Source organism: Chrysemys picta, chromosome 7, assembly GCF_011386835.1.
Source record: "Chrysemys picta bellii isolate R12L10 chromosome 7, ASM1138683v2, whole genome shotgun sequence".
NCBI lineage: Eukaryota > Metazoa > Chordata > Testudines > Emydidae > Chrysemys > Chrysemys picta.
In genome coordinates, this window is record NC_088797.1 from 15,461,606 (window position 1) to 15,487,021 (window position 25,416).

Here is a 25,416-nt window from a genome sequence, read left to right on the forward strand (position 1 = left end):
CAATATTCCTGGCATTTACAGAATGTTCACTCTTTGCTTTAAAATTGCAGAATATATAAAAAACTTCATGATGCTGTTGGCTGTTCTCCTATAAAGTCACAGAATAGAAAAAGACTGACATGGGATTCTTCAAAAACTTTCCCTTTTTTTTTCTTGTTTTGTTGCCCTCTCCCACAAATTCTTAAACCATAGCAGCATCTCAATGAATGAGATAAATCAGAGTATTACGTCTGCCATGTAGGGAAATTAAGCACCACTTGTTCTACAGGATAAGTGTGCCTCTCAGAAAGCATTCCCAGAATGACTGGGTTACAACAAAAAAACAAAAACCTGCGGCGCAGTTGCAGGGGGACCGGCTGGGGGGGGGCTGGAGTGAGAGAGAAGGGGGCGGCCAGGGCTACAGCAGGGGCGTGACCACGTGGCCCCTCGTGCTGTGCCGCCTCCTGCCACCTGCCGTGAGGGCTCCGCTCCGGTAGGCGGGGAGGGAAGGAAGAGGACTGCCCTGCAGGGCGCTCTGGTTCTCCGCGCCGCTGCCCCCTACAGGGCGGCCGGAGTGAAACAAGAACAAAACAAAAAAACAAACAAACAAACAAAAAGCAGCCGTGCCGCCCTAGGATTGGGCAGAATGTCACCTCCAACAATCTGCCGCCCCAAGCACCAGCTTGCTCAGCTGGTGCCTGGAGCCAACCACTCTTTTGGGTAGACTATTTCAGTGTGCTTGGAGAAGTGCTCTATAGTAATAGCAATCTGTCCTAGCATAAAAAACACTTCTACTTTCCTTTGGTGACAACAGGAATTGCATCAGAACTGCCACCCGCATTCTTTATCTCTGGGTCATGAAGAAGATGCTCAGCTGGTTACCTAATAACGTGTATATCCTGGACTTTTTATACAAGCAAAACTCCTAGTGAACTCTGCTGCGAGTTCAAAATGGAAGTCAGTAAGGGTTTGAACAGCTTCAGGAATGCCTGATCAAACTCTGTGGTATCTTTCTAATCAATCCAGATACAGTGGGAGATGACAGCACGATTGTAACGCCCACTGTGGAGACCTTATCTTCTGTGGCTTTGAGTTGGGAGCTCAAGTGTTGGAACATCTGGTCAATAAAAGTCAGTTCCTTTCAAGGAGTTGAATAACTGTCATCAATTCATGGCTATTCACTCTTTTGACGCTTACATCTTCAGGGCACAGAATTAAAGGAAGTTGCTTCCAGTGCAGTTGCAACTCAGGTTCTCACTGGGAATTGTTCTAGGACAGATTGCTTATTACGATGTGTATTTGCCAGTATGGCAGTGATCAAGAGATATGCCAGGTTAAAGATAAGCTCCTTGTAGCGTTTGTCTGACCCCAATTTAAAAAGAAAATAAAGTTGGTGACAACCCCCCCCAATTTATGGACAGAATGTTTGTCAAAATATGTACAAAATTCAGGGAGTGGAGCTATGACATGATGGGGTTCAATCCATACCAGGAAGGGATTGTGTCACCATCTGCCCTGCAATCCTGGGTGCCTTAAATGCTATGCTGTTGTGACTCACAGCTGGACACCAACAGATAGGGTTACCGTACGTCCTCTTTTTCCTGGACATGTCTGGCTTTTCGGCACTCAAACCCCCGTCTGGGGGGAATTGCCAAAAAGCCGAACATGTCCGGGAAAATGGCAGCTCTGCTCCTCCCCGACTCTTCGGCTCTGTTTAAGAGCCGGGCTGCCCAAGCGCTATCGGCTTCGGGCAGCCCCCTTGCCTCCGGACCCTGCGCCGCCGGAGCCCAGGAGGGGAAGTGCCCGGCCGGCGGCTGGGGTCCGGAGGCAAGGAGGCTGGCCGAAGCCGGTAGCGCTCTGGCAGCCTGGCTCTTAAACAGAGCCAAAGAGTCGGGGAGGAGCAGAGCCGCCGCGCCGGGAGGCTCTGCTCCTCTTCGGCTCTGTTTAAGAGCCGGGCTGCGCGAGAGCTACCAGCTTCGGGCAGCCCCCGTGCCTCCGGACCCCAGCCGCCGGAGCCCGGGAGGGGAAGTGCCCAGCTGGCGGCGCAGGGTCCGGAGGCATAGGGGCTGCCCGAAGCCCGAGCGCTACCGGCTTCACGGTTTGCCGGGCAGCCTCCAGACCCTGCGCCCCCGGCTGGGCGCTTCCCCTCCCGGGCTCCAGCTGCTCTGGGGAAGCGCCGGCTGGGGGCGCAGGGTCTGGGGGCTGCCCGGCAAACCCTGAAGCCGGTAGCACTGGGGCAGCCCTTTCCCCCTGGCTGGGAGTGGAAGGGAGGAGGGGGCGGAGTTAGGGTGGGGAAGGGGCGGGGTTGGGGCGGGGCTAGGGGTGGGGAAATGGGCAGGGCCAGGGCCCATGGAGGGTCCTCTTTTTTTATTTTTGAGATATGGTAACTCTACCAACAGATAGAATACAAGCATGCAGGTCACACCCTGACTTTCACTGCCCAGTTACTTTTTGCAGAATGACCCTAGAATCCTCCCAGTTCCTCATTTCTCCAGATTCATTTGCCCTGTAGTGTCCAGCCCTTTGGCTGAACACTTATAGAAGTTAAATTTTCTGCTCCTTTAAATAGATAGTAAACAGTAGCTGGAGTTTGACAGACAAAAAATATTTACAGCACTATGGTGGTTGATAGTAAAACAGGTTTAAGTGATACCACGTGTAAGGAGTAAAGATAGAACTGGTTACAAACAAACCAAAGTAAAAATATGCTTCTAAAGTCTTAAAATTTAACTTCAGCAAGTTATAATCTTTTAGGGTTGCCAACTTTCTACTCTCACAAAACCAAGCATCCTTCCCCAGCCCCTCCTCTGAGGCCTGCCCCCACTCACTCCATCCCCTCTCCCTCGGTTGCTCACTCTCCCCACCCGCCCTCACTCGCTCGTTTTCACGTGGCTGGCTCAGGAGGTTGGAGTACGGGAGAGGGTGAGGGTGAGGGGTGTGGGCTCCGGGATGGGGCCAGAAATGAGTTCAGGGAGCGGGATGGAGCTCCAGGATGAGGCAGTGGGCTGGGATGCGGGAGGGGGTAAGGGCTCTGTCTGGGGGTGCAGGCTATGGGGCGGGGGCCAGGGATGAAGGGTTTGGGGTGCAGGAGTGGGCTTGGGGGTGGAGCCGAGAGATTTGGAGTATGGGGGGGGGCTTTGGGCCGAGACAGGGGGTCGGGGTGTGGGAGGGGGTATGGGCTCTGGGTTGAGGCCACAAATGAGGGGTTCAGGGTGTGGGAGGGGGCTCTGGCTTGGGGCAGGGGGTTGGGTGCCGGGTTGTGGGTGGGTGAGGGCTCTGGCTGCGGGTGCAGGCTCTGGGGTGGGGCCGGGGGTGAGAGAGTTACAGTGCAGGATGGTGCTCCAGGCTGGAACCCAGGGGTTTGGAGGGTGGGACGGGGATCAGGGCTTGGGCAGGGGCATGGGCGTGGGGTGGTGGTGAGAGCTCTGGCTGGGGGTGTGGGCTCTGGGATAGGGTTGGGGATGAGGGGTGTGGGGTATAGGAGGGTGCTCCGGGCTGGGACCGAGGGGTTTGGAGGGCAGGAGGGGGATCAGAGCTGGGGCACGGGGTTGGGACCCAGGAGGGAGTTGGGTGCAGGCCCTGGGCGGCGCTTACCTCAAGCAGCTCCCAGAAGCAGTGGCATGTCCCTCCTCTGGCTCCGACACGGAGTCGTGGCCAGGTGGCTCTGTGCGCTGCCCTGTCTGCAGGCGCCACCCCCGCAGTTCCTACTGGCTGTGGGTCCCGGCCAATGGGAGCTGCGGAGCCACGCTTGAGGTGGGTGCAGCGTGTGGAGCCCCCTGGCTGTTCCTATGCGTAGGAGCCAGAGGGGGGAATTGCCCCTGCTTCCAGGAGCTGTGCAGAGCCATGGCAGGCAGGGAGCCTGCTTTAGCCCTGCTGCACAACCGATCAGACTTTTAACAGTCCGTTCAGCAGTGCTGACCGGAGCCGCCAGTGTCCCTTTTTGACCAGGCGTTCTGGTCGAAAACTGGACACCTGGCAACTGTACAATCTTTGCTTGAGCAGGCTTCTCACCTATATTCAGGTCCCAAAGACTTCAAACTCCCTGGCTGAAGGATCCACTTTTCTCAGATGTACAAGAACTTTGGTTTCTTGTATCTGGCCAATGATGGAAAACTTAAGGGGTTCTCTCCCCTTTCTTTTCATGGTCCAGTAAACCTTTGAAATGCATTTTTCGAAAAGGAGGCCCAAAACTTCTCTCTCTTGCTGGAGTGTAGACACCATGTTGTCTTCCCAAAGTTCATTGACCCAGCTTCAAGGGGCAGGAAGTCTTCCTGAGGGTGCAGTCTCCATTCCCCTTTCCCCACTTGCTCTCCAGATGGCTTTGTTTACCTTGCATGTAAATGTGCTTTTCTTTGACAGGACCAGGATGTGGGTGGTCTGAACTAGTGCTTAGAGTAGGAGCCAGGCTGGGACAGATACCAGGAGATCAGAGGCGGGAAGCACTCCTAAGCAGTGGAAACCCAGTTGCATAGTGTGATACCCTGTACCCCATGTGACACCTTGTATTGCATATTCACCACTTTTATATGGTTATGATATATTTTGTACAAAGTGTCCCTTGTGAGATATCATTTAAAAACTCATTATCTACTGAACATCACTGTCCTGTTAAAATGTGTGCATCAACATTGTATATGGAGCTATGGGATTTTACTATATGTTTGTTACTGAAATATGTTGTAATTCTGTGGAACACTCACAGACTAGCTCCACAGACTGACCATAGGTATTATAAAACTATTCACACTGAAGCAACCATTTGCCAGGAGGGGAGACTGAAAAGAATTTACATGTCATCTCCAAGATGGCTCAAAGACATTTACATTTCACCTGAAAGATGTTTAAAATCTCATGTACACAGAGCACTGTTTTGTCTACACCCCAGTGGCAGGTAATCCTCAAAGAGGGGAAAAAGGTATAAAAATGGAGAACTCACAGCACACAAATTACCTCTTCCCATCCCCCCACCCCCATCTCGGCTCACGGTAGCAACAATGCTTGAAAGAATAAAGGAAGCTTTTGGAACCAGGGCGAGGGGTCCTAGCTGGAAGGCTATCCAGCGAGCACAGAGTGTTGTAAGCTGTTGCGTGAGGGGGAAAAAAACTTTTTTTTTGTTTTTGTTTTTCAGGGTTTTTATTTTTCAAGGTCACTTAGCTTGGGAAATTTTAAGAATTAGCTTGCATGTTTATCTTTTAATTTCTTTTGTAACCAATTCTGACTTTTAGGCCTGACCACTTATAATCACTTAAAATGTATCTTTCTCTAGTTAATAAACTTGCTTGATTGGTTTATCTAAACCAGTGTGTTTGATTGAAGTGTTTGGGAAATGTCTACTCAGGTCAACAGGGCTGGTGCATATTCATTACCCATTGTTGGAATGATGGACTTATTATGAGCTTGTATGGTCCAGTGGGCTACTGAACAGTACAAGATCCATACTTCTGGGGGGCAAGGCTGGGACTGAGGGATGTGCAAGTGTCACCTTGTATCTCTTCATGGATGGCTGGGAGAGCATTCATGTATTCAGCTGGGAGTGACGCTACATGTTAGTGCCTGTGAGTGACTAGAGCTTGGAGGGGTTGCTGTTCTGACAGTAAAGCAGTGTAAAAGGCATCCCAGGTTGGAGAGCTAAGAGGACTGAGCAGTGCAGGTTGCACCCTGGGGAATGTCACACACAGACAACTTCTTGGTCCCGAGCTCATTTTAAATAGAAGCAGGGAACCAATCAGGACCCCCAGAGTTCTGCCACTCAGATCCCAGGACTGGAATCCTCTCTCAGGGCTCAGCTTCTAGTTCTAACAACTATCAGTGGGTGTCCGGTAGCAGGTCAGAACTTGTGCCTAAGAGCCTGTTGTATTAGGGTTCAAGACTTGTGGTCTCTGACAGCCTTTTACTTTGGTCACACCTGGACTAATTTACAGTAGAGACACATTAAAGCAGGTGGAACCATGTTCTTTTGACTAGAACAAGCCTGGTTTAGGCACTTCTTGCCAAATACATTTTAAGAGCATATTTGCAGCACATGCCTAGACAGTGCTTTTGGGTTTCCTGTACATACATCACACAAGAATATTATTGATCAGTGATATATTGCATGCCACCTTTTGGGTATGTATCATGACAACAGTGTGTTTGGTACGCGGAGTATGTCAGGCCTGATAAGAGCTGCTGACCCAGAGTAGTGAACCACCAATGGCCTCTGTGGCACGGGGGCATTTAAAAGTGCTTATTCTAGAAGCTATCAGTCTGTGAAAGGTGGGACTTGCCAGATTAAGAATCATAACCTCATTTGTCAATATTAAATTTCTGAATTCAATGTGAATGGCACCAGCTAATGCACACAGGGTCAGAGGTGTGTCTGTCCCACATGACACCAACTCATCTGTTTTTTATGCTACTGGCTCCATAAGTACTAGGCAGTCGTCTAGTTTGTTTTGTTATTCATTTCAGCTGGCATGGAATGGCCACTGCAAGATTATGTAGGGATTAATAACCAGATTATTATTGCAGAAGCATTTAAAAAATGGAACCAAGATCAGGGACCCCATTGGTGCTAGGTGCTGTACAAATGCCCAGGAGGACTCTGTTCTTGCTTACAGGCTAATTTATGATGCATGTAAGAACAAAAGGAAATCCAGTGATTAAACAAGGGGAGCCCAGAAAGGATGGAAAGTGATAGGACTTTGAGACGCCTGTGGCACAGATTTACTTTGTTATAAAAACTGATGTATGCAGTGTTGTTCTTGCTGTATTGGTCCCAGAATATTAGGGAGAAGGTGGGTGAGGTAATACCATTTATTGGACCAACTTCTGTTGGTGAGTCGGATGAGCTTTTTGCTCTCACCAACAGAAGTTGGTGCAATAAAAGAGGTTACTTCACTCATCTCCTCTCTCTAATATTTGACAGATGATATTCAACTAATGCCAGCAACTTTCATTGGGGTAATTACTTTCCTTGCCACAAACACCATTATAAAAAAACTTTTGTTTTTACCTTCTTCATGCTAAATGACAATTTTTATTATTATTTTTTTTTTAAGCTTGGAAATAATGACTTCATGTTCTGGATGTACAATATAGATATGTCTAATTTCATCAGTTTGCCTAGAGATGCCTGAGATAATTACAGTGGGAAATTCAATTTCTTAGCCTAGATTGAGAGAGGATTATACTGCCAAGTTCACAATGGGACTCTGGCTGTCATTACAGAAATAAAAGAACACTTGATCTACCTGCTGGGGCTGTTTTATGTGGGCCTGAAGCTAGCGGTTTTGTTTTTTGTTTTTACTTTTGTGAAACAGCCAAGACAAATGCTATAATGTTTTGGCTTTTTAAAATAATGCACATTTGGGGAAAATCTAAATCTTTCTGTAACCGAAGCATCAAACAAGTGTAAATGAAAGACTCAAAAGTGGCAAGCTGTGGAGTGTGTGTGTGTTTTTGACAGCTATGTATATTTGCATGTTAGCACTTGTCAGATTTTCTTTTCCTCCTGCTTTCCTGTCGCTTCCTTTTCGTGCCAGATTCTGGTATCTTTATTCATGTTGGGAAGCACTTTCCACCACAAGGGATTCCATTGTCTTCATTGGGGTAAGGAACTTCTCAGCATGACTAAGGCTGGCAAGTTTCTGACTCCTTTTGCTCTCAGTAGTACCTCACTTGGCAAGCAATCCCATTGGTTTCAAAGGGGAAACTTACTGTGAGAGAGGTTGGCAGAATCTGATCCCATGGGAGGCAGAGTCAAGCTCTTTGTAAACTGTTAAAAATGAAAATCAACACGATCTCCATTTGTGACAATTCTACACAATAGCTAAGTCTCCAAATCTGTACTGACTCGAGTTTTAAAGTGCCTTGTTCTGTCAGCAGTTTTTACTCTCTCCTGCTTTCCATGTGGAGTTTCCTTAGTTTATCCAAAGACCTGGCTTCTGCCCTGTGTTAATGGGGAGAATCAAACTGTAATTTCTGAGAGCATTAAACACAAACTGGTGGGTATGTGGGATTAACCCAAGATGTTCAGCCAATATCAATTCCCATGTGTTGTATGGAAAGTTTATTATTCATTCCACATTTAATGGTTAATGTTGTACCCATGGTACCCCTCTGTCCTTTTATGTTATGGCCATTGGCCTACATTTTCAAAAGTTACTATGATTTTTGAAGTCCTAAATTTTTTGGATGCCCAATTTGAGACACCATAAAGGGGAGTGGCTTTCAGAAAGAGCCTAGAACTTATCCTGTGAGAGTTCAGGGCTGGCTGGATGACCATTCTCTGCATACATGTTTGCAAACCCATGTTTCATTCCTGGTCCCTCACTCTTAATTACAGAAGAAGGAAGAATGCAAAAGTAAAGATGCAGAAGAGTCTGTAGATTCCATTAACAAGGTAGGTATCGTTATCGAACCCTAATGTAATGCAGAATCATAATATGCTATGAAATAGAGATATTTAGATGAATATGACCCATTAAGGGAACACCCCAACTTTCCTTCTTTACATGTTAAAATGCTTCCTTGACATTACCTTTCTTGGTCACACTTTATATTAAGTTTCCACTGTATAAAAAACGTATGGGTTAATAAATGATTAATTAGGGTTAATAAATGGTTAATACATTATAGAAGCTGTAAAAATGTTATGGACTTGAATGCTGTGTGTGATAGATATAAACACATCAGAAGACGTTATGGATGTCTCTAAGCCGTGGTTATGAGCAATTGGTTGGATGCTACAACAATCTATAAGCCAAGGAGAATTTTGGAACCCTGAGCCTTGAAGCTACTTTCCAAGACCTACCCCTTTAGGGGAGTTACCTTTAAATACTACCCGGAATTATACACCTCATTGCTCATTTTGACCCCCCCCCCCAAAAAAAAAACCCACAAAGGAAAAACTTTATATTTTGTAGAGAATTTATTAGGAATGGGAGGGTAAATACAGCCATCTCCGGGGTAAGATACAACAACTATTTAACAACACATACCAATAATACACAAATGTTGAGAACAGAAAATGAAGAAGAATATAATACCCAATTGTAACTGCAGGGGATTTAGATAGGCAGATTATAATTACCTCAGCTGGATTGTGTCCAGAACAGAGAGGTTAACTCCCTTACTCCTCTAATGACCACAAATTGTCAAGACCTCAATTTTACACATCCTCTATATACATAGAGTGCAAAACTAATTTAATTCAGGCATCACAATTAAGGAAACGATTATATCTCATGTCTTGAGCTCATCTCCAGGTCATCTTGCTGTTATCCCTTTTGATCACATTATGAATTTAAAATATAAAATAAATTGAATCTAAATTCTATAGAAAGGGTCAAGCTTGCTTTTGCAAGAGAATGGAATAAAATGATCTTAAGGACAAGTAAAACTGTTGCAAGTGACTGTAAGTGGATCATTACCAACCTATCTCTTCAGAAATTTTCTGCTGGTCCTTTAGCATTACCACACTTACATAAGGTTTGCATGAGGGCAAATTCTGCTTCCAGACACTCCCCTGAGATACCCTCTGTCCCAAAACATCAAATACATGTCACCCTCTCAGGGCAGAGTGATTCTCGAGAGATCCACCAAGGAATGGGAGATGTGGTTATACCAGTATAAATGTACTTGTATTAGGACCTCTGTTCATATATGGGAAGGGGAAAGCATCTTTATACTGGTATAACTGCATCCATAGTAGGGGTTGTACGGATATAACTATATTGGTAAAAATTCATACCCCTAACCAATGTAGTTATAACAGAAAAAAAAATGGTTTGTAGGCAGACTGCAGTGTAAATGAGAATCAGGCCTGCAGACTTTATTACTACAGTTAAAAATCTAATTAGATTATAAATGTTAGAAAAATGTCATAATTGCAATTAGATCACAAGTTTGACCTATTAACTGTCGTAATAATGTTTGCATAAGGTATGTGAGGTAGCAGTTAAAAACTCATCATTTTCTGGTCAGTAGTAATCTGGTAAAATTTGTATGGCAACATTGTATGTGACGCTATAAGATTCCCCTCTGTGGTGGTGATAACACATATTCCAAACCCCACAGCCCTGCCCAAACAGAAGTTGGCAAACAGGTCTGTCCTAAACAAAGGAATGTATGCTTGTCTTAATATGCATTTAAGCAGTAAACAAAATCATTAAGAAGGAAAGGAAGACAAAGGAAGTTCAAACAGGTGAAAAAAACAGCCAGGAATATTCTTCCACATAGACTTTTTTCCAGCTGAGAACCAGGAGCCGGTTTTTTAAGAGGAGGACTGAAACTATAAAAAAAAGAGGGACAAACACACCAAGGGACCCCTTCTTCTCCCTGCTCATTGCATTCACTGCACGTGAAGAGACAAAGGAACCAGCTGTTGGACTCCAGGGGAGTAGTTCTGATCTAAAGATTTTGGTCAGTAAGACTGCTGAAAGCGTGTGGTGAGAAAACTGCTTTGAATACAATAAAGTTTGTTAAGTTAGGCACCAGTAAGCCCTTTATATTTATTTTTCTGGTAACCATTTCTGAATTTTGTGCCTCATTACTTGTACTCACTTAAAATCTATCCTTTGTAGTTAATAAACTTTTGTTTTACTATTTGATCTAATCCATGTGTTCAAGTTAAAGTGTCTGGGTAACTCCATTTGAGGTAACAAGTTGTGTGCCTATTGTTCCCTTAAAGGAATAACATGTTTGTACTGTCCAGGAGAGGATTGGGCAGTACAAGACACACATTTATGGGGGAAGATCTGGGACTATGGGTGTGCTGGGATCACCCTGTAGCTTAACCCAGGCTGGTAAGAGCCGAGGTGTGGCTGGCTGGTAGACTTACAGACAGAGAGAGCGCTGGAAGTGACTTACATGTTGGAGTCTGTTTGTGAGCAGTCCAGGTTAGAGGTTACAAGGACCAAGGCATTGTAAAGGGCACCCCAGGTTACAGGGCAACGGTAACACAGCTAGTCATTAGTCCGGATTGTACGTCACACCCATTAATTAGTTAATGTTTGTAAAGCATATTGAAAATATAATAGCTTTGTAAGTGATAAGTATTAGTTTTTATTTACTGTATTGCATTTCCCACATCTGGTTCCTGCTAGAACTAGTGCTATGGTTGGCCCTAGTTTATTGTGCATTTCAAGGAAACTTGTTTGCTGTTGAATTGTGTTGCATAAATCACATCTGAAGCAGAGTAACTTTATAAAAAATGATCTCCCTGCATTGCTCTAACCTCTAGAAAGGCAACATATATTTATCGTTCAGTCTCTTCTAGATATTAGTTTAAGTAGTGGCAATTTTTTTCTAAATAATCCAGAACTGTCAACACAAAATAATTCCTGTTGCTTTTATAGTCACAGCACAATCCTTGAAGACTTATTTATCATGACTTCCTTTTTCTCTTCTACCCCCTGCTTTGTTTTTATATCTGTACAATGAAACTGGCTAACTTTTCTTCAGACAATTATTTTAGTTTTTGTGTTTTCCTTTTGTAAAATTATCTCTCTTTTTACAAGGGAGGTACCTAGGCTCCCAGCTCACTTAAGTCCCTTTAACTTTCAGTAGTATTTAGGTTTTCAAGTGACTTAAGCACTTTTGAAAATTTTATATGGTAACAATTTAGGATGGAAGTTTCAAGAAATCATATATTTAAGATTACAAGTCCTGTTGATGGAAGATTCTACCCAGGGTCTAAAATTAAACAGTACATTGGATTCAGTATAGTAAGGTAGGACAGATTCTGTTGCTCTTACTCTCACTGAGTAGGATCTGACAATAAACAGGAGCTTAATCTGTGATTAAGGTAATTGATTTCAATAGGATTACTCATGGAATAAGGTATTACTCACCTTTGATCACAAAACAGATGTGATTGTAAGGTGTGGCCATGCGAGCTTGCTTGCACTGCCTCACTAACGTGACTCTACAACGACATGCTGAAAACAACTCTTGGGATAAGCGAGAGCTTCAGTTTCCAGGCCTTGGCTTCTCCTGAGACCGCCGGCTGTGGTTGTGTGAGATCTGGTCACTGTCCCTTTTGAGAAATGTCTTTACAATTGTTGTCACATCTTAAAGACATAGTTCTTTTAAGTCTTTTTGTTCCAGTTGTCTTACAATGGCCAGCTTCCTCTAAGCCAGATCATCAGCAGCTGTACATCTGCATAGCTCCATGAAGTTGGGAAAGTTACGCCGATTTACGTCAGCTAAGGATCTGAGTCTCTGTTCAGCTGGGTAGGGGATAGACACTTGATCCAATTTTGCTAAATTATACCTGTTTCTCAATGACAACCAGCAACATCTGAGAAGCATCCACTCTCACTTTTCTGTCGCTCACAAATCTTAACTATCTGTTCCATGATGGGCAAAACTATGGAAGATATCTGATTTGTTCGTTTCCATTCCACTCACAAGGGTACATTCCATTGTGATCTGAGGAGATCAACTGCAGTTAGGGAATTTCCAATGTGAGAGATGAGCCCATGGCAATAACACTTTAAAGGACTGGCATCTTTAATTAGTCCTCCATAGGGGACTATTTCGGAGTAGACTGTTCATTATGCAAATGGAGAATTCTTCAAAGACTACTTTTACAATAAAAAAATGGAGTGCTGTTGATGACATTCAATTTGCCTGACAGAACTATTTATTTTCCTGAATGCTAAGACTCCTGCTTGTTTAAAATGGACCACTTCCTAAATGCTTCTTATTTGCAGAAATCCAAGCATTCTTAGAAATTTACTGCTAATGTGAGAAAGGGAGACTGGAATTTTGAACTTGTCATATGCTGGTGGGTAATCAGAAAGTCAGGTGTCAGTTGTGGTTATTCTATATGCCAAATCATATTTGTAAATGTTAACATCCAGACTGATGCACAGCGTTTAGCCTGATTCACCACTGGGTCATTCCACCATTTTGTGCTGACAGATGTGTTAGGCATTTCATGTTTTCTAATTTTCCTTCCGTGTGTTTATTTTGTAATGATATGGTAATCATCAGGCCCAAATTCTGCAGTCCTTAGTTGAAGCTGCTATTGAACTTGATAATCTGACTATGAACTGCAGAACTTGGCGCCCAGTAACTGGTTGGCACAGTTTACCATAAATAAAACACATGGGGTGAAATCCTGGCTCCATTTAAATCAATGGGAGTTTTGCCATTGACTTCAACGGAGCCAGAATTTCATCCATGATATTTTTGCCTTTTAACTTCATTTTTGAGCCAGATTCTTAATGCCTTGCACCCTGGGTTCTCATTTCCATCTGGGCAAAGTGAGTGTAAAAATAACATTTTCACTTGCAGTCTTTTACCCCTACTCACTTTGCACCGGTGTGAATGACATAAGGTGCAAGGCAACGGAGAATCAGGCTTATTTTGTTTTCCAAAGCTGTCTCCACTATCAAGTCAGATAAAACAGATTTTGTAAAGAAAAAATGGATTGAACTGAGAACCTCTACACCTTCTTTCTCATGGTGAAAGTATAACTGGTTAAGTAATAAATGCCTCAAATCAAGGTTTGCAATGTAAACACAGAAAGCATTTCAAGAGGAAAAGCTGCTGTTAAAATATTGGACTTGTCCAATCTAACTAAAGCTAAATTTAAAAGTCCTTGTTATTTGCCTAATTCACAGTGTAGGTGGAAAAGTGTTGTCAATTTAAATGGAAGGAGGGAAGGAACGGGCAGCTCTTGAGTGATCCATGGACCCTGTTGTAGTGATTTATTCTGTTATAGATCCTCAAAGCAAAGCAGATATTGGTGAGTAATTTACCTGCTCTTGAAACCATTTGTTCTTCACATCAACTGGCTGATTAAATTGACAACTCACGTATGATTTAGCTTTGTGTATTGAGGTCCAGCAACAAGATTATCCAGATTATTTAAGTTCTCTGGTTCTCCTGAAACTTTTACTTGTGCAGATGTTGGTATTATCTGGGGTGTGTGGTTATGTGGGCAATAGCTGAATTCCAGGATGGTGCAAGGGGCTTTCTTTTAACGCAAATAAGGATGGCCATGATTTTATACTAGGAGTGAAGAAGGGAGAGGTGCCAGAGACTCCAGGAGGTCCACTACAGTCTTCACTATTGCTGTTGATTTGATGTGTAAAGCACTTGGATACTGTGGTGATGGACAGCTGTAAAAAATGCTTAGATAGCAAGGCTTATCCTTGTTGTTTTATACTATGAGAAATAGTTATAACAGGAAACAGGGAGTCTGGAGCTCTGCCATGAAATTGCTTTGTATGCTTCAGTTTATCTATCTGAAAAGTGGGCATAAAATTACTTACCTGATTTACAGGGCCATTTAACTGTAAAGCGCTTTGATAAAAAGTGCTATATTAGATCAAAAATATTATTATTATTATTTATTATGTGCACTTCTATTGTCTTTTGACCATTCTCAGAAGGTAAATAAATTCCAGAGCAGACATATTTTAATAGTATATTGTATGCACTACAGGACAAAGGAAAATTTGTTACTTTGTAATCCAATAGAGAGAAGCAACTGTTTAGGTCCACATTTTCAAGACATGGCACTGATTTTTGAGAGTCTTAACTTGATCTGCTGGGCCCAATTTCCATGAAGTACTGAGTACCTACACCTCCAGTTGAAGTTCAAGGGAGCTGCAGGTGCTCAGAACTTCTGAAAAGTAGGCCCACGATGGCTCAAGGTGAACATCTCAGGCACTGGTTTTAGTGGCAAAACTTGCACTGCTATGATAGAGCTTGAGAGCCAAGTTTATTAATAATCTTACTTGATGCCAGATTACAAACCCTTGAATCCCACTGGTGAGCAGTTACTCCTATGATCAGTCAGACTACTGGCGTGAATAACTGTTTACCAATGTGAGTGAGGGATTCAAAATCTGGCCCTTAAATATGTGCCGATATCATTATGAAACATAATTGATCAGAGACTGTTTTTCCAATAGCTCATGGAAGGTACTTGTCATTAAGGGAATATTAGTTCCTGTATCTGTGGATTAGTTTAAAAAAATTCTATCCCATCATATCAATAAAGGCTGTAGCTAAGGAAACCTTTGACAAAACAGAGGTGGGGAGTGAATTAATTAGTCAAGCATTCTGATGCTTCAGTAGCAAGGAAACACTATAAATAGCAATAGTTATAAAACACTGTAGTTTTAATGATGGTACTTAGCAATCTGCTATATAGTCAATGGCTTTAATTACAGCACAGTTGTAGTTAGAGGTATTGTCATAAGGAGGGTAGTTACAATGCATGATGCTGCAAGAATATATGGTTTTGGCTGGTGTATTTTTAGTCCCACAACGAATGCTAATTGGAAACAGAGAGACAAGGTGGGTGAGGTAATATCTTTTCTAGGACCAACTGCTGTTGGTGAGAGAGACAAGCTTTGGCGCTTACACAGAGCTCTTCAGCTGCTTTCTCTCAAGTCTTACCTTCTTAGAAGTCTTCTAGTGACTTATGACTTCCTTTAGTCACAAATCGTACGACAACCCCATATGACTTCAATGGGGTGGCAAGTCAGAAAGGGTTTGGTCTTGACAGTGCTGGGAAGGTATAGAGAAATCAACCATCGATTTTAAGTTGAGGCATCGCTTATGAATAATTTATGAACAAAAAGTTCAATTTGCATTGCTGCATTAGAGCTAAACTAGAACAATCACTGAGAAGGCTGAGAATAAAGAACTTCTAGCCGCAAGCAGCTTAACCTGAACTGACCTATTGAGTTCCATTGATTCCTAAACCATTTTAATATGGAACTCAGGTATTTGGCTAATGTTCACATAACTGTTTAAGGAAGGTTAAAACAGTTATACCTAAGAAAAAACCCAAGCTTATCATGGGGATATGTTACATAAAGATTGTCCCTTCTGTCCATGACACGGACCTATTGTCCCAGGACATCATCCCCAATGATAGACCACATATAAAAAGGGTTAATTTGTGAACTCCATGGTTAAACAAGCCTCCTTGGAAACAAATTGCTTTTAATTTGCTTTTACAAAGCTTTACACAAAGGGCTTCTTTCCCTTTTTTACTCAGTGGTATTTGCTGAAAGATTCAGGCTGAGCGATCAGCACCTGCTCCTTTGATAGGTAAAAGCAGGTTGGATTACTAATGTACTTGTCTACCTGTCATATCTGAAAGGCAAGTGACTTTATGATTAAAGACTTTTGTCATTCAAACTGTTACAAACTTTAATAAATAAAGAGGAGATGTTATTTCTATTAGCGTAAAAGCAGCTAATATTCCTTTTTATTTAATCAAAAATGTCCTTACTTCTACAGTTCTTTCTGTAATAGATGCTGTTATATATGGTCAACCTGTAGGAGAGACTATCTTTGTTAGGCAATTGTTGGAACCCTGACAGCTGACACCCCAAATTATGCACAAAGCAGAACACTTCTGCGCCGCCTTTATAAACAAAAGGAGCATCTAATTTTTGTCACTCTGTTTACTGGTCTTCTGCATAATATCTGTGGTGTTCATGTGGCTAAGATTTACCAAGTATTCCACTGGTAATGATCTACTTGCTTTATAGCCAGGCAGATTCTGGTAATGAAGATCAGGCTTCTTTAATTAAAGGGCAGCAGGTTACGGGAAGAAACCCTAGCGGGTTATAAATTTCCCAATCCTACATCCTGGAGCTGAGCAATGCAACTTTTTCTGGGTCTGCTTCCAACTTGAATTGAGATGTTTCTCTATTTGGATCTCAGTGGAATTCCAACCTAACTGTATTTGGGGGACCCTGCACAGATCCGGAACCCTGCTAAGGCTGCTGTGTGCTACACAGGTTGAACAAAGCATACTTTAAACCTATTTAACTGGCTTGTTGATTATTCTCTTGCACACAGAAATCTCATAGTAGAATACAGCTGCCAGACTCCCCTAGATCGCCTCCATCACCGTCAATGCCCCCAGTGTAAGCACTGGAATGGGGATATTCTGAGGGGGCGGGGACAGAGGTGGGGTAGTCTCCTATACCTGGTTGCCAGAATGGCTCACTGGGGACTGTCACAGACAAGTTTAATTCACGGCAGACCCCAGTGACATCCAAGGGAAATACATTAGTGGTCCTTCTCTGAGCCCAGGTTGACTGGACCTGAGGATTGGCTGAGGCCCTATATATCTAACTTTGCTCTGACATTGGAGTCCTCACCTAAAATGTCCCCTCTTTTTGCTGTTGAGCATTCTTTGCGCTTAGCTGTCTGCCTGGCTGCCTCCCTCCTAACTCCCTCCCGGAAGTGACTGTGATGGGAGCAAACCATACAAAGCTCCATATAAAGCAATCAACAGTGATGAACCATTTAAACATAGTGAGAGCATTTTGAAAGCAGAAAAGTTCCTAGAATTGTCTTGTGCGTGAGTGGCTACCTGTTACACTGAAATGCACAGAATACAAACCGTTTACCAAAGAGGTTAAGGGTCAAATTCTTAAAGGGGCTTCAATGCAGAAACATGTCTCCCCCCCATCTTTGGGGTGCCAGTCCACCTCTGGCAACTGCAATATTCATCTAAAAGCAATGTAGAAAGAAGCACACAGAATGTGAACCCCTGCTCCCGCCCCAAGAAAAGCAGTAAAGACGTTACCTTACAAAATGTCATTATGTGACTGATGCTTAAACTGTAGGTTGAAAAAAAAATAGTTGCTTGTTACAATTCTATAGTAAGAGATAATAAATGCTTAGCTGTAATGCTCACCGCTTACTGCTCAGAGTGTGTCATAAAGCCAAATATAGCAGTTAAGAGACATTTATATACAGTGGTTGCTGTAGTGTAGCCCACTCTGTTCCATGATTATTTAATCTGGGCTAGGATTTATACAAACCACGCATGGTGAACCTGAGCAGCTCAGAAGAGAGGAGGGAGATACAAATAGATATATTAGGCCTAATCCTGAAAATAGCCATGTTAACAATCCTTACTCCCATGAGTATGAATTACTCCCTGAGAAAGGGTTTCAGGATTGAGCCTTCATAAGAATCAGGGTAATGTTTTACCTGTCCAGGTGTATATATACTTCACGTTATATTTTGGTTTAAATTCTTTTGACTACTAAATACTGAATAGCAAGTAAACCTATCCAAAAGGTTATTTTAGAAACCTGAAAGCAACGGAAAGTGAAATGGGGGAATGTGAGTTTTTATACTTCAAGAAGAATCAGATTTTTAATAATTAAAGATAATTTTCTCTAAATGTACTCCCATTTAAGAGAGGGTACTCTTCTATTTTGTTGAGAGAAACTCATTTTTACACACAGGCCCTCAGGGGCTTTATTTTATATATATATATATATATATATATAGTGTGTGTGTGTGTTACTAACAAGCTGTAAAGACAAAAGAGCTCAAACATTTTCTGTTTAGCTCTGGATGAAATCTGTAACATGAACAAAAACAGCGTTATCGCCTAATTTTAATTTCTGAGCTGACTAATATATTTATTGGTTGTTCAGGGATTTGTAATCTGTATTCCTTCTGGGATCAGTTTGTTAGACTTCCATAAATCTTTGCAGTCTATACTTCAGTATAACAATCATTGTACATCTAATATCAAGCCTTATTGTCAGGGTTTTTTTTTTTTAACCTTTTAGACTATGGCTATTTCAAAGATATATTTTTGTTCTGTTGTAATAAAAGCAAGTGAAGTGCTGAATTTACTGAGACCTCCGATAAGACCATCCAATTTACTAGGCAGCAGTGTTTTAAATACAATAATTAAACATCTCAAGATATAGTTGAATGAATATTCAGATGTGGACATCAGCTTGTAAACCACACAGTCAGCTGGCAACTGATCGGGAATTCTTTGCTCACCCAAGGAAACTCATGTCCTTTCCTTACCATGCAAGACCCGGGTACTGCTCACATGTGGGCAGTGAAGCAAGTGTGGCTATACACAGGTGCAGAGATCTGCTCATACATGGTGAATTGTGAGATCAGAGTCAAAAGAGAATAAAATTCAGTTCCCACCTTGGTTTTCCCATTAGGCCCCCCCCGGCTATCAATTTATGGCCTGATCTTCATGGCTGGCACTAGGAAGATACCCTGGCTGGTGGGGAAAAGGAAATAGCCTGTATTCATTCAGCTCCCTATGTGTATGAGGTCTAGCCCCAAAACAATGGCTCTGCTGATCCTGCTGGAGCCCGAGCATCTGAGGCTTTTCATTGATGTAATTGGGAGATGTGGGTCCCTCTATGGATGAGGCCTTTGAGAGCTCAGGACATGAATCCACTCATTCCCCAGAGACAGGGAGCACCATAGATTGTCTACAACCCTCTAGCCATTTTAAATGTAGAAATGGCTGAGTAGGTGTAATGTAAACATAATATTGTACAGGTTTTACTGAAATAACTTTACATCATTTATATTAACGTGGGTGGATATTAATTTGAGTCCTTTTCTTGTGTCCTCTTGGTGATGTAAGGGTGTGGCCTGAACCTCTAGAGAAGTGGTGGGCAGCCTGCGGGCCGCATGCAGCCTGTCATGGTAATCCGCTGGCAGGCCGCAGGACAGTTTGTTTACATTAACCGTCCGCAGTCATGGCGCCCGCAGCTTCCACGCGGCCACTGGGAGCTGCAGGCAGCCCGTGTCTGTGGATGGTCAATGTAAACAAACTGTCTCGTGACCCGCCAGCGGATTACCCTGATGGATTACTCTGATGTGCTGCATGCGGTCTGTGGGCCACAGGTTACTCACCACTGCTCTAGAGGGAAGAAACTTTCCGCTGCCATCTATTAGTGAACCTGGGGAAGAGACAGAATGAGTAAGACCTTATTTGCATATTTTGTGCACAATCCCAGTGTAAACATTTTGGTAGTTTTTGTTTAAAATTTGTTTTTGGTGTATGGGTAATAAAATGTTATCTTAATCTGTGTGACAAAATGGGCAATAGAACTGAACTTAATATATGCCCTGAATGAAAAGTCACCATAATGGAAGCCTCAGTCTTGCATGGCTGGCAAAGGAGACAGCATATCAACAAGAGAAAACATAGAGGTGGCAGCAAGGAGTCTCTTGACAGAAGCGGAGTGGAGATGAATTTGCCATGTGTATTTCTGGATTCTAGGACTTAACTAACCACTAACACCAAACTGTGAGTAGGGTGCAATAGAAGGAAAAGGGTGAAAGTTCTGTGTTGAAGTGATATGTGTCTATCAGATGTTCACACTAGGAGGTGGGGAAACTGAGGCAAAGAACTACTTCTGTTCCTTTCCCCCTTAACTAACTTTCTTTCCTTCTTTCGACTCCATGCTTGTGAGAGGGAAGCAATGCCTGTTAAGTAGGCCCAGGGGAGGTATTTTGGTTTTACCGGATCTCTGGGTAGGGACTTGAGCCTGTGGTGTTTGCAAATTTTAAGAAGAACCCTTACACCTTTGAACCTGAAACTTTTAGCTGCTAACACCATGTAGCTTGCTTTCTAATGCATGATTTGTCCTAAGGAAATAATTTGATCCCTGACAAGGCCTCTGGGTTGTAATTCTGGGAAGTTTTTAGCTTGTCAGTCATAGTAGGCTTTGACCTTCGCAGTGTTTCTTCCTTTTTGTCTGTTACTCCTTCCACCACTGCCAGTGGTAGCAATACTGGGTCTATAGGCGCAGTGAGAATCGCAGAGTTTTGTGAATTGGTGTGTGATATCAAGCAATGAGATAATGCATCACAAAAAATGCACTCTGGAGTGGTATCATAAATAATTTTAAACTACAGTTATCAAATTAACCGCCTAAACTAGTAAGTGTGCTGAAATATACTTTGTACAGTAATGAAACCTTATTACTTCACTCACTAATTCCCTCTACTATTAAACACTTGGTGAGAAGTGGGGAGAGACTGTTAGGATTTATCTGTGAATTATGGGATGTGCAGATTATCGAAGCAAATGTACAAAGATGTAATATTTCTTTTCTACTTATGTAAACAGGGACAAAAATGGTGTCAGCATAACAGAGTACATTTTGTGATGCATTGTCTTTGCCTCTGGTGGCTTGATCACTCACTTTGTCATTTACAAAACTCTGTAATTTTTACTGTGTCTCCCAGTAGTTAGTGTAATTCATCAAGGCTTAGCTGTGTAGTTATTTGGGTCTTGTGCATGAACTTAACTTGGTTTTATGTCAGCGAAATCTTATAGTGAATCCTGATTAGACAAAGAAATGTGTCATTACCAATTTTTCCACAAAAATTGAGTGTACATCTTATGCTCATCTATCTAAGTGCAATGGCTGCTGTGCAAAGTAGTAGTAGATGACTTTTTAATCTAGCTGAAAAAGGCATAATGCGATCCAATGGTTGGAAGCTGAATTTACACAACTTCAGACTAGAAATAAGGCACTTTTTAAAACAGTGAGGCTAATTAGTGATTGGAATAATTTACTGAGGGATGTGGTAAATTCTCCATTATTTGAAGAATGGATGTTTTCTAAAGATGTATTGTAGCTCAAATAGAAATTATGGGCTTGAGGCAGAAATAATTGGGTGAAGTTCTTTGGCCTGTTTTATATAGGAGGTCAAACTGGAGGAGCATAGTGGTCCCTTCTGGCCATAAAATCTATGAAAAAGGCAACATATAGCCGCAGTTATCACACAGTGAAATCTGAGATATTGCAGTTTGGGGCCTCATCCTGCCTCAACTCCCATTTAAAGTGGATTGCGCCCTTCTTGCATATTAAAAGGATAGAGGAAAACTGTGTTCTACCTGTTATCAAATGCTGACATCTTAAAGAGTAACTATTTTAACTTTTCACAGAACAGAGTGGTAGACTGTGACTTGGATTTCATAAGAGGGAGTAAGGGCCCATCCTTACTGTGGATTACATGGACTTTGGGTCTGGATGCAAAGGGTGAAACAGACCTTGCACTCATAATGGGTGGGGATAGGTAGAGAAAAAGCAAAAACTGGGCTCAGCTCTCCTAATCACTGTCCAGCACAGCTGAGCCAGCACCGGGAGGGAGGTGAGTTGATAAAGGCAAGCAGCAAATTACTACCTTCTCTGAGCATACAGGTCAGTGGAGGAGGAATTGTGTTTCAGGGTTGTCTGAGTCCTGGTGCCTCCCAGGACTACTCCAAGGGTGATGCAAAATATATTTCACATTGTGTTCAGGGCTGTGCCCTCAGCAACAATCCAGCAGGGTTATACGCTCCTGGCTGAGAGGAGTGAAAGCTAAAGGAAAATAGAAAGTGGAAAGGAAAAGCAGTCACCTCACACAACTCCTTCATCCCATGGAAGTATCTTTGTCCCTACTGTGTTGGGTGAGGGTTCCATCGTTGTAGGGAACAGTGCCAAGGAGAAGAACAGGACAGGATGTATGTTGGGTCCAAGAGTGTATGTTTTCCATGATATTGTTCTCACTCTATAACCCTACGGAGATTTCTTTGTGGACAATAATACTGACCTTATCAACATTATCTTCTGCGGGCTTTTAACTCTCTGTGCCGTTGATGCCCACTGTGAGGAAGTATTTTAGGGCTAGAGTCAAGCAGAATATAGACTTCCTGTCCCATCTTTCAATATTTCAAAAATTTCCCATTCCACAGTGGGACATACCTGAGACCTTTCAAGATTTTTCAAGAGCAAGAGACCCCAGAGTAGCCAAGTGGCTGTAGCACTTAGCTGGGACATGGGGGAGACGCTTCAAGACTGTGCTCCAATGACGCAGAGCCAGGGACTTGAACTTGTGGCAAGGGCGCTCATCTGGGAGACTCGAGGTCATGGAGTCTGTATCTCTAAAGCTCTCCTGTTGGAGCTGTTCCACTCTGTATAAATAAACAAACATTCATTATTTGAACCTGGTGCTGAAACATCCCAGTGCCATAACCACTGGGCTATAGTGTGTCTGTCACCCCTCTCTCCAGAAATTCCATCCAGGACTGGAGAAACTTTCCCATTAAAGTTTTTTGTTGAAACCAATACATTCCCATTAAAAGCTTTGATGAACTGCCATGAATTGCCAAGGATCATTAAACATACCATATTAAATGACTAATAAACTAAATACCTACAGGTTTGCAGAAGTTGGGCAAGGAGTACTTGTCTTACCCTGGGATATTTACTATCAGAAAAGTGGTGTATGCTTTACACGTGGAAACAATGGGCCAGGTCTTCAGCTGTTGCAATTCTGCATAATCTGTTGCCTTCATTGGAGCTATGCCAATTTACACTGCCTGAGGATATGGGTACTATTTAATTTCAGGGAACTAGAATTGCTTTTGTTTGTTCGGGTTTTGAGCAAAAACTCATATTCGTTCTTACTGCATCTGAACTGTTTTCCTACCCTTCCTTAAAACCAGTCAGTAGCCTAGCCCAAATTCCAGGAAGTTGGAAGTTTTTTGTAGTTCTCAAGTGAATTTAGTGCTATGCAGTTTACATTTGCAATATAAAAACACCCAAACAAAAAAGAGAGAGAGAGTGAGAGAGCTGTGAATTATGACCATAAAAATCCCTGTTATTGTTTATGGCCAGAGCTATGTGCAGAAATGGAACATGAAAAATGAGAATAATAGTGGCTAACAAATATTAGATCACTTTTGACAAGGAAATTAATTTTTGGAAACTTTCTCATAAAAGAGGGTTACTACCATCTATCCATGTTAGAGGCTGAAGTTACTTTTGGAGAAATTATATTTAAAAAATCAGCATTACCTTTTCATTGCATTCTATCACGATTTAATGCTCTTCTTTCTTTTGCTGTTCTTTTACAAAAAGAATGTTAGCTTTCCTAACGTCATGCCTCTTCTGTTGATTATAACTCTGCAGTACTTGGATACAACACGCACAGCTAATTTTGAATAGGTGTATGGTTGTGCTTTGTTGTTCACCCATTAGATGTGATTTAAGCTCCATCTTCATCCCACAGAAAAGAATAATGTGGCTGGTGTGTTGCCATTAATTAAATCAGTTTCTTGTGTTTCTCTCATGCCTGGATTTTTGCAGTCCCTAGTTTCTCTTTGAGCTCAACATGCAAAAAGAGAAAGTTTACTTTTCCAAGAAGAGAAGACAAGGACACATAAATTGGGAAATTAAGCTATGAAGTAGTGGTTCATAGATACTTTTTTGTATTGTTTTTTTCTTGTAATGCTGGTAAATGCTTTGTTATCAGCCTAGCACAAAACACAAGGAGCTGGCTTTGCGATAAAACAATGCCTTACTGGTATCATTTTGAATATTTCAAAGCATTTTTAAAGTCTTCCCACGGATACAACATACATCAGTAATCTACAGAGTCTACTCTTTTACATGAGCATTTCAGGCTGGAGGTGGTGGAAGTGCTTGTCCCCTTCATTTATAAAGTTTCAGGGTGCAGACTTTATGCCATGTGACTTAAGGGAGCAATCACACCCTATGAATAACGAATAGCAAATAGTCACTCCACTAGTGGAAACAGGTAGTTGTGAACAACTTCTAGGCTAAAAATCATTCTCATGAAGTGTTTGGATAAAAATCAAAATTAGATAATTTGCGAAAGGACTATATTTGTTGGATAAATTGTTTGCTAGGAATAGTTTGCCCAGATTTGGTTGGATTTCTGCTTATTCACTTGAGATACTATTCCACAGTCTCATAAATCTTGGGCTGTTCCCGTCTCTTAATTTAATCTAATTACTCTAGTTGCATCTTCTTGTTCTGTCATTTTGTCTCCTCCTTCTCTTTCATGTGTGTGTCCTTCAGATATTTCTGGAAGGTTACCCAGTCCCTTTAATCGGTGCTTTGCTAAGATGTACCCATTTAATTCTTTCAATCTTCCCTTTTTATATCAATCCCTCCAGCTACTTAATCATTTTTAGTGACTCTTCTCTGACCTCCCCACAGCTTGTCTGCATCTTTCTGGTAATGAGGTGCCTAGAGCTGAACACTGTACTTCAGGTGTGGTCTCACCAGTGCCTTCAACAGTGAGACTGGATCTCACCGCTATGCGACGTATTGCCCTTGCATCTACAGCCTCAAATCACATTGCAAACTCACATCTAATATACTGTCTGCTCTTGCCCTCAGCAGGGGCACTGGAACCATTTTTATAGTGGGGGTGCTGAGACCCATTGAACCGAACTGTAAATCCTGTATATGATGGAAACAGGGCCGGCTCCAGGCACCAGCTGAGCAAGCTGGTACTTGGGGTGGCAGATTCTAAGGGGCGGCATTCTGTCCAATCCTAGGGTGGCACGGCCACCCTTTTATTTTTTTTTGGTTCGCTGCTGCGCCCTGGTGTTTTTGTTTTTGTTTGTTTGTTTTTTCTTTTGTTTCGCTGACGACTTTCAGTGCGTCACTGTAGGGGGCGGTGGCGTGGAGGAGGGGAGCGCCCTGCTGGGAGTGGGCTGCGCACTCCATCTGCCCCAGCCGGTGCCAGGTCTGCAGCAAGCCCGGCAGCCTGCGTCCTTCTGTCCCCGCCAACCGCCGACTTTAATTCACCTGCAGGCGGGAGCGGCGCGGAGCCCTCCCGGCAGGCGGCGTGGTGGGAGGGGCTGAGTGGCGAGCG